Below are 9,844 nucleotides of genomic sequence, written 5' to 3'. Positions count from 1 at the left end.
TTTACTTTTATATTTTCTGGAAATATTGAGCCCCAGTTTTCCTCCTAGCTCTATAAACAAAGTTATAGCACCACAGTTTCTCCCTCTAGAAAAGGAGGCTAACACACTTGCTATTTAGCCTAGTGTAACTGAAGCATACCGGGCAGAAGAGAGTCCTTTTTTTTTGAGGAGAAAAAAGGATGCTACATGATGAAAGAAGAACCTGTCTCTGTAACACCCAGACAGGTGTGAATCCTGGCAACCCAGTCATCACCTTCACCCAACAGAAATGTCCTGAGTACTGTGGTGGCCGAGTCAACAGGGCCTACATGCTCCACAAGTTTATTGTCATTGAAGAAAGATGGGTGGGTCGGCCACAGCTCAAGGCAGCGGGTGGTAAGTACCCCTCAAGCGCAGCGACAAGGGCCACATTCCTCACCTTCAGCAGGTTGGTGAACAGCGTGGGCTTTTCGTAAAGTGAACTTCAAGTGTGACCTAGTGTTTGAAGACTCAGTGCCCTACAATTATATTCCACTTAGATGTATTTTGTTCTGTGCTGTACACAACTCTACATGTTTATACGTATATATTGTTGTGTAGGTGCATGTACATAAAACCATGTATAATTTAAGGGATTTTCAAGGGCAATTCTAATTCTACCCAATCTCTGCCGTATTCCTGCTTCTATAGTCAAAGTCCCATAGAAGCTGTAACCTCACTGTAATACCAGCTGGCAGGTCATCGTGAGAATTCAAAGGGAGAATGTATGTAAGCTCCTTAGCATAGTGCCTGGCATAGCGCTCATAGTAAAGGGTAAGATAACCATAATAACAATGGTATTATTCTTGTTTTCCATCCAGGGAGGGAACCATCAGTTACAAGTACTCTATGGTTATTACTAATAAAATTATCCAAGGAAGGACAGAGAGATCACCTTCCCTGGGGCTACTCAGTCTTCGCAAAGAAGAATGGGTATTTCAACAGGCAGACCCTGAACCCAGGTGAAGGTCTCCCAGTGCCAGATGCCAGGACTGGCCTGGAGCAGTGTTAAGGGAAGAGAAACAGATGCAAAGGGTTCCAGGAGTGAGGAGCCATTTCCTTTGGTTGGCACATGTGAGAGGAGCCAGGGGATAAAATCTGGTAAGGTAGCCCATGGTTAGATGGCCTTGAATACCTGGACTTGATTCAGAGGGGAATAGGGAGCCATTGATAGTTCATGCACTGGAGAGAGATGCACAAGACATTTGAAGTGAAGGAGAAGCTAGAAGTGTGGAAAGCAGTTAGGAAGCTGTTACAGGACTTTTCTGAGAAGTCATTCTGAGCTCAAACGAGAATGGTGGTAGAGGGAATAGAAAAGATATTGGTTGGTTCAGAGCAATGATAATCCTGTATATTTTCTGAGCAGATCTTGGCTATTTTATTGCTCTTTTTTGCTGCAAAGAATTATATATTCCCATCTTTTCAAAAGTTTTGATGTGTTTCTTACCATTCAAAAATGAATTTTTTAAAAAGCCTTTCCAGGTAAAAAATATGGATTTATGAAGCTGCAACTAACAGGAATTTAAATAATGACAACATTACTGAAGACTTTTACAACCCACAGCACTACAGGCTGAATCCTGAGAATGCAACTGTTATGGGAAGCCCATGAAAAATCCCCAATGTGGGGCCCACACTAGTCCTACAACAATAAGAATACAACACAGGGGCTGGCCCCGTGGCCGAGTGGTTGAGTTCGCGCCCTCCACTGCAGGCGGCCCAGTGTTTCGTTGGTTTGAATCCTGGGTGCGGACATGGCACTGCTCATCAAACCATGCTGAGGCAGCGTCCCACATGCCACAACTAGAAGGACCCACAACGAAGAATATACAACTATGTACCGGGGGGCTTTGGGGAGAAAAAGGAAAAAATAAAATCTTAAAAAAAAAAAAAAGAATACAACACATAACCTTGACAGACAAAAACGCTGTCATAGATTGCACTCCTAATTGAAACCAACTGAACCTGTCGTCTGCCCCAAGGAGTTTTGGAACGTGATGAGGTAAAGGGAAAAAGAAGAGCTGAATAATAAAAGGGAGTTGTCTTGCAAATATGTTACCAGGGGTGAATGAATATTATTATTGACATCTCCTGAGTTTGCCATTTATTTGCTAGTGTCCAAGATATGCAGGTGTACATAGAAGATGCATCACAATTTTTTAAGGATTTTTTCCTCAAAAAATGAAAATTTATTTTTTCATCGTACTTGCATTGAAAATGACACAAGTATGATGGCATCCGCCTGATAGTGTCTGCCTCAGTATGACGTTGGAATTCCTTCAAATAAATGTCTCCCCTCTTGTTAAGAGTTAGAGAATATTGTTGCATATCCAAATATATGATTTCTTGCTAGATTGTGGTATAGAATATTGGCATATTTGCATGGACAATACAACCTGTTCTTCTCTACAAAACCGTTTCCCTCTGTCACTGAGCCAATCCATCAGTTGAAGTTTTTGGTATTTGTCTTTCCATCTGAAATGCGAGCATGTTAGATGACGCGGTAGTTGGGGTGGTAATTTTCATATAGTTTTAGGGGGAAATGGAACTTAACATTCCTACAAATAAGGTAAAAATCTCTGTATAGGAATTCAAGGTGATGTTTTATTTAACAAAGAGTCACACAACTAAGAGATTACAGGCGTATATATATGTATTTGATGCTGGGGGTTCTTTCAAAGACAGCTGTAATTCTCAGCTTGCGATAGAACACCACATTACTAATAAATTGCTTTCCTGTTGTGGACAGTGGGTGAGCCTCAATTCCCATTTTTTTACTTATTCCCATAGTGTGCATTTTAATTTATTTTCCAGCCATGAAATGAGAAAAAAAAAACAATATAAAAAGAATAAAGTCAAAGGTTATATTGAACTTTCTCCTTGAAAAGTCCAAGGGGAAAAATGGAATCTGATCCAGGGCCTTGTGTCAAAGGAAGGAGAACAGAAATCTAAAACCAGCCAAATGACACTTCCTCAAAATCTAAGCACAGCATTGCCACATGATAGAGCAAGTCCACTTTGGGATATGTACTCAGAAGAATTGAAAGCAGGGGCTCAGGCAGGTATTTGTGCACCCATGTTCATGGCGGCATTGTTCACAATAACTCAAGGGTGGGAACAGTGTAAGTGTCCAACAGATAAATGGATAAACCAAATGTGGTACGTACATACAATGGAATATTTCTGAGCCTTAAAAGGAATGGAATTCTGACATGTTCTACAAGATGGATGAACCTTGAGACATGCGAACTGAAATAAGCCAGAAAAAGGACAAATATTGTAAGATTCCACTTATGTGAGATAGCTAGAGAAATCAAATTCATAGACAGAGTAGAATGGTTGTTGCTGGGAGCTGAGGGGAGAGGGGAATGTGGAGTTATCAGTTAATGGGTACAGAGTTTTAGTTTGGGGAGATGAAAAAGTTCTAGAGATGGATGGTGGTGATGGTTGCACAACAATGTGAATGTATCTAATACCACTGAACTATACACTTAAAAATGGTAAATTTCATGTTATTTTACATTTAAACACATAAATGTACCACACTATACACAAAAATATAATATGTGTATATTACCACAATTTAAAAAGATAAGCCAAATGAAATAGGGAAGGTGGTTGAATTTATAAGAATTGAATTTCCAGTCTTCCTCCTTGCCCTTAATATTCCCCCAAAACAGAATTGTGAGCACTTTGATGGGAATAGAGTGACGGGGATGCGTTTGGTTGTGAAAGCGCAGGCTCCTTTAGGTCTAATCTCCCCTCACCTATAGTCTCAAACAAAGCTTCTATGAATATGTCCCTCACAAAGTCTCAACCAATAACCTGGAGAAGTGTGATCCTAATTGCCCAACCGTCAGGTGGGTGTACCACTTACTGAGGGCCTCATTTAGACCAGCGAATCACTGGCTGCATAGGGAGTGAGGCGTTCTCTCAGAAGGACCCAACAGTTCCCAAGTTACCTGCAGACACAGACGTTTCCTTCTAAACATTTTTCAATTCACTGGAAGTCCTTCTTGCACCAAGTTGATCCTGCTATCTCCTGCCTTTCCCATCCGGAGATGACTCTTGTGTTTTAAAGAGTCTTGGCAAACATTTGGTTTAGTGGAACAAGATGGAGGACGTTTCTGAAACACAGACATTGTAAGCCTCAAATCAGGAGATCAGGAGAAAGAAGTTGTACATCAGAAACGTGGCCACCAGTTTGGAAAGAGTGTTAGCACAAGTGTAGAGCTACAAAGACACGAGTAGCTAACAGTTGGTTGTTAACCTCCCAAACTCAATTCAATGTGACAGTGACACTTCACAGCACATTGCATCCAATCTCATTTGAAGCTGACAAAGATGGTTTCTGCTTTACATCTATTGGTTTATTAATGGTCTACAGCCTCTTAAGCAGATGCATATTCATTAGGTAGCCAGCTGTTAAGAGGTTCCCAGATGTCGAATGCAACTCTGTCTTGGAACATATTTTTTTTTTCCTTATCATGAAACAAAGTAATTGAGGCCTTATTAAAGAACCAGTTAATTACTAAAGTGGTACCTTATGGCACCCTTTTTATCATTCAAATATGAGTACTCTTGGGACAACTAAAAAACTTGGTGAAGAGACAGTGTTTAAGAGTCAACCTTTATTATATATTTATATATAGATGCTGGATGTGTGGAGACACACACGCATATGCTTCCATGTTGGAGGATTTAAAAGTACATGAAAAGTTCTTAACAATTGAAAGATTTTCAGCTACAATATCCTTTCCTTGGTTCATTATAGGAATTAGGTCCAAAGGACAACACTGATAAACCTAGTAAATTAATTAAAATTAAAGGTACTTTAATATTTCTTTTATCTAATCTTAGTACTTTCCTGTAAAAGATGACTTGAAAAATGGTTGTGTAACTTATGCCTCAAACTTCATTTTATATTTTCCATTAAAGTCAGTTATTTTGGGGGGCTGGCCCAGTGGCACAGCTGTTGAGTGTGCAAGTTCCACTTCTCGGCAGCCCAGGGTTCACTGGTTCAGATCCCGGATGCAGACCTGGCACTGCTTGGCGGGCCATACTGTGGTAGGCATGCCATGTATGCGGTGGAGGAGGATGGGCAGGGATGTTGGCTTGGGGCCAGTCTTCCTCAGCAAGAGGAGGAGGATTGGCAGTAGTTGGCTCGGGGCTAATCTTCCTCAAAAAAAAAAAAAGTTAGTTATTTTTTCACTATCAAAAATAAGATAGCTCAGGGGCTGGCCCTGTGGCCAAGTGGTTAGGTTCATATGCTCCACTTTGGCGGCCCAGGGTTTCACTGGTTCAGATCTTGGGTGTGGACACGGCACCGCTCATCAGGCCATGCTGAGGCAGCATCCCACACAGCAAAACCACAAGGACCTACAACTAGAATATACAAGTATGTACTGGAGGGCTTTGGGAAGAAAGCAAAAAAAAAAAAGATTGGCTACAGATGTTAGCACAGGTGCCAATCTTAAATGAAATAAAATATATATAATAATAAAAAAGAATAAGATAGCTCAACTATTGGCAATCAGGCTACGGTTTTCAAATTGCCAGGTATTTCTAAATGCCCTTTTAAAGCTTTATTCTAAAGATGTCAATTCAAGTATTCCCTTAACACCTTAAATCTAGAAATTCCATTTCTACTTTTTGTGTGTGTGTATGTGAGGAATATTGGTCCTGAGCTAACATCCGTGCCAATCTTCCTCTCCTTTGTATGTGGGACGTCACCACAGAATGGTTTGATGAGCAGTGTGTAGGCCCATGCTGGGATCTGGACCCGGGAACCCTGGGCCACTGAAGCAGAGAGCTGAACTTAACCACTACTCCACCGGGCCGGCCTCCTTCCATTTCTACTTTTATCTGATGGCTGGGCAACTCTATTCTATTTCTCAAATGCAATAAGCACAGGAGCAAATGAAAAATTGCCAAGGGGACACAGTCTTTTTAAAAAACATTGCAGTGCGCTTTTTGAAATGGATTCCTTAAACAAGCCACCCAAGGCCATCCGCCTTTACTGCGGCGTGCTCTCAACACGTCTTCTGATCCCTTGAGGAGTCTTCATGTTACGCTACTCCAAACCTGCTGGAATTCTCTGCTTTTGAGATTTGGCTAATGTCTTAGCCTAAATTATATCACCATTTTTACAAAACAAACAAAAGGTTTCACTCTTCAGAAAAGATCAGTTTTTATTTGCTCTGTGGCTCATCTCCTGCTGGTGACCTTTAGAAAATGTAAATAGATTTCATAAACATTCAGAGCTTACTTAAAAAAACATATTATTTAACAACCACTTACTAGCTGCCTACCATGTGTGGAGGATTACATGGCATCCGGGACAATGTGGTCAGAGATCAGGGGTGTGCAAGAAAAAGCTGGCAATTAATCTGGATGGCATGTACAATCTTCAAATTACAAGGTCTGAAATATTAAGTGAGGAGTATTAGGGGATAGTGGAATGCAGCTGGATTTGGTTTCCAAAGACCTGTCCCAGGAGACCTGGCTTCAGGAGCCACTTTGATCTCTTGGAGCCCGTTTCCTAGTATAGGACAAGGGGATCGTAACTGTCTTACCTTCTTAGCTTAGAGCTATTGCGATGATCAGGGAGGAAAGGAGTGTGAACCCACTCTGCATAATATGCAAATCTACATCATCACTGTATGAAATACTCAATTTGTATTTATAAATGGCCCTTTAGATATAAAAATTCATACCTTTCACATATAAATGAACTGCTAATCTATTTCAGGTTCAACAGTAAATAGCAAATGATTGCCATACAATTTTGCACTCAACTTTTTTAAAGTCCAAGCCAAGTTTTTCAAAGTGAGCTCTGTTGACGACCATGGCAATGAAAATGAATGGGGCCTTCAGAATACACCATCTCCGGTGGTCATAGTCCCCTCAGAGGAACTTTTGAGGAGAGTGAAGCAATTAGTTTTCTCAGCACCCTAAACATCAGTTACTACCATGTCTCCCTGATTCCACTCCTTTTACATTGAGCTCCAGCCACACCCAATGAACTTCTGGTGGTTCTTTCTCCACGTAGAGTCTTCCCGTTTGTAGTTCATATGGCTGGCTCCTTCTCACCATTCCTCAGATCTCTATGTAAAACTCCCTTCTCAGAGAGGCCATTCTGAGTTACCCTGTCTAAATTAGGCCTCTCCTTCTAGTCTTGTATAACAGCAACTTGATTATCTCCTTCAGAGCACTTACGCATGCACACACATCCACATAGAAATCTTATGGGTAGGTTTCTGTTGGAGTCACGGTAGCGCATAACTCAAGGTAGTGCAGGCAGTAGGCACCTAAGTAGGAATAAACACACGGAAGAAAATTTGGGTAGTGGTCCTCTGGTTTAGTGCTCCATTATCATGTTGCAGTCTCATTTCTTAGATGGGAGGGTTTGGACTTTCTGCATTTTGATCATGACTGTTTTGTTATTGTTTTCCTTGATTTAATTTTTCGTGATTGAGAAGTGAAATATCATGAAAAAAATTTAGGAATAATATTTTAGCTGAATTTTAGGAAATACAGTTTAACAAAAGTGGTTTGTAAATTACCAGGCACAAAAGATCACATCTTCAGTGCTTCATTCATTAACAAAAGTTGATTCCGTGCCTACTAGAAACACTAGTTTCCAAAACGAAGCTCTTCTGAGATGAAAGAGAATTCTGCCTAGGATTTCATTCTTCTTTCCGTGATATAAAAATTCTGCCAAACGTACTTACTGAAGGCTCACCTTGGTGACCAGTTAGTGAAAATCTGGGGATCAAATCTATCTACCATCCGTAAGGAACTTGATGAACGTGGATGAGCTATTTCTATAGCCACGCCCGTCTGTGGAGCGTTTGCCAGAGAACACAGGACACAAAGTTGCCAGGACCCCTTGCAAACAGGTCAGAGACCCTCGGTTCTGACACATTTTACTCTCTCTTCTCACAGGACGGAAAATGAGGTTCAAAAGGGGTCAATTCACCAAGCACTCAACACCTAGTCTCGCAGTCTAAGCTTTTCTAAAATACCCAATGTGGGTAAGAAACCTACTTCTTCATAATTATAAAAGTTAGTAAATATGTACCATATATCAGAAGAAATAATCTTGAAAACTGAGAAAAGCTATGGAGTCACCAATTTTTAATATTTAGTATCCAGAGTGCAAATTGATGTGACAGGCATTTTGCTTGCGACTAAAGTGAAAGGCAAAACGAAATTCTTTGTACTCAAGCAGATCACCTTATAAGCAGAATAAATCAAGCGAATGGATACATGGTTACTAGGAAGTAATCTTATCCGTTAATTCTCAATAGATAGCGGCAGTTCCCCAGATGTGGCCTGAGGACCACTGGGGAGCCCCGGGATTCATTCAGGGGAACTGCAAGGTTCCACCCTTTCCAACCACACATCCCCGAGGTCCAATTTTTTTTCATGTACTTCCATCAAAACAATATAGCACAGTAGACTGAATGCAGAAGCGAGTAAGGGAATCCAGCTGTATTCTATTAAGCCAGGTAACAGAGATTTTCAAAAATACAGAACAATGCCACTCATCACAAATTTCTATTTTGGAAAATACAGTTTTCTACAAAATTGTAATTTCACAGGTAATAGGTTTGTTATTATAACACCAATTACTATTTTTAAAGTTTCTCAGTTTTTATTCTGAATACTTTAAGTATTGATAGATATGATCCACATAAACAAAAGCTCTTTGGGGTCCTCAGTAATTGTTAAGGGCATAAAGGGGGTTCTGAGACCAAAGTGCTCCATGTATTGACTCTCTCTTATCTCGTTACAAAATGGGAAAGAGTGTGCTTGGAGCATGTAAAGAACACAGCTGCAAGACATACGGGTAAGACATACGGTTAAGAAAAATCAAAAGGAAAAGAAATGTAGGGTTTCCTAGTCCAGAACTCAGTTATTTAAAGTAATGACACCTATTTTAAAGAGTAACAAATGAAACCCATGTTTGCCAATCAGGACTTTGAAATCCCACCAAAATCCGTGGGCAGCCAAGCGTCTGAATTGGCTGCGTGCTGACTGCCCACCCATTGGGGTAAAGCATAAGTACAGCGTGAAGCCTTGCCAGGAGCTACTTACTGTGTCTGTGAAGAACAACACATTAGCAAGGTTGCCATTATTAAAGAAGGAAGACACACAAGAATTAAGGTCATAATGAGTTAAAAGTAAACAAAAAACCCACTTCCATGGATGGTTCTTTTTTGTAGTCTTGCTATCTGATTGCATACCCGGGTAGTAGAACAGCAAGATGCTAGTCAACAAAACTGCAAGAAGTCAAAAGAAAATTGAGATCTCTGCTGCTTCTAAACGCTGAGAACATTCTGAGGGTTATTTGTGTGACAAGAGCTCACTTCCATAGTTCTCTCCATCACATCTGCACTAATGTGCTAAGTAGAAGTGAGTCAGTACATTAAAAAAACAGTTCATTTACAATTTCCTTGTCTGTTAAAAAAAGAAAGTGGAATTAAATTCAGGCAGACAGGAAAATCTTCCATTAGAAATCCACTCATTAGAGTCTCTCAGGCTTTCTTAACTACATACTGCTTTTAGGAATAAAATAGGAATATGAACTTTCAGGTTTGCTGTGTAGACTAAACAACAGGCATGTGAAGTGTCTCACAGTGACTGGCACATAGGAAGTTCTTGATAGGCAAGTACTTTACATAAATAGTAATAAAAATGGGAGGCAGAGAAACATTTACAACATATGTATGTCAGGGCTGGTGGATCTCACTGACTACTTCATTTAATTATCCAACACTTCCAGATTTTGAGTTCATTTTAGAAAAAGGTGTACCAGGCC

This window comes from Equus caballus, chromosome 14 (assembly GCF_041296265.1).
Source record: "Equus caballus isolate H_3958 breed thoroughbred chromosome 14, TB-T2T, whole genome shotgun sequence".
NCBI lineage: Eukaryota > Metazoa > Chordata > Mammalia > Perissodactyla > Equidae > Equus > Equus caballus.
This window is presented reverse-complemented; position numbering follows the sequence as displayed.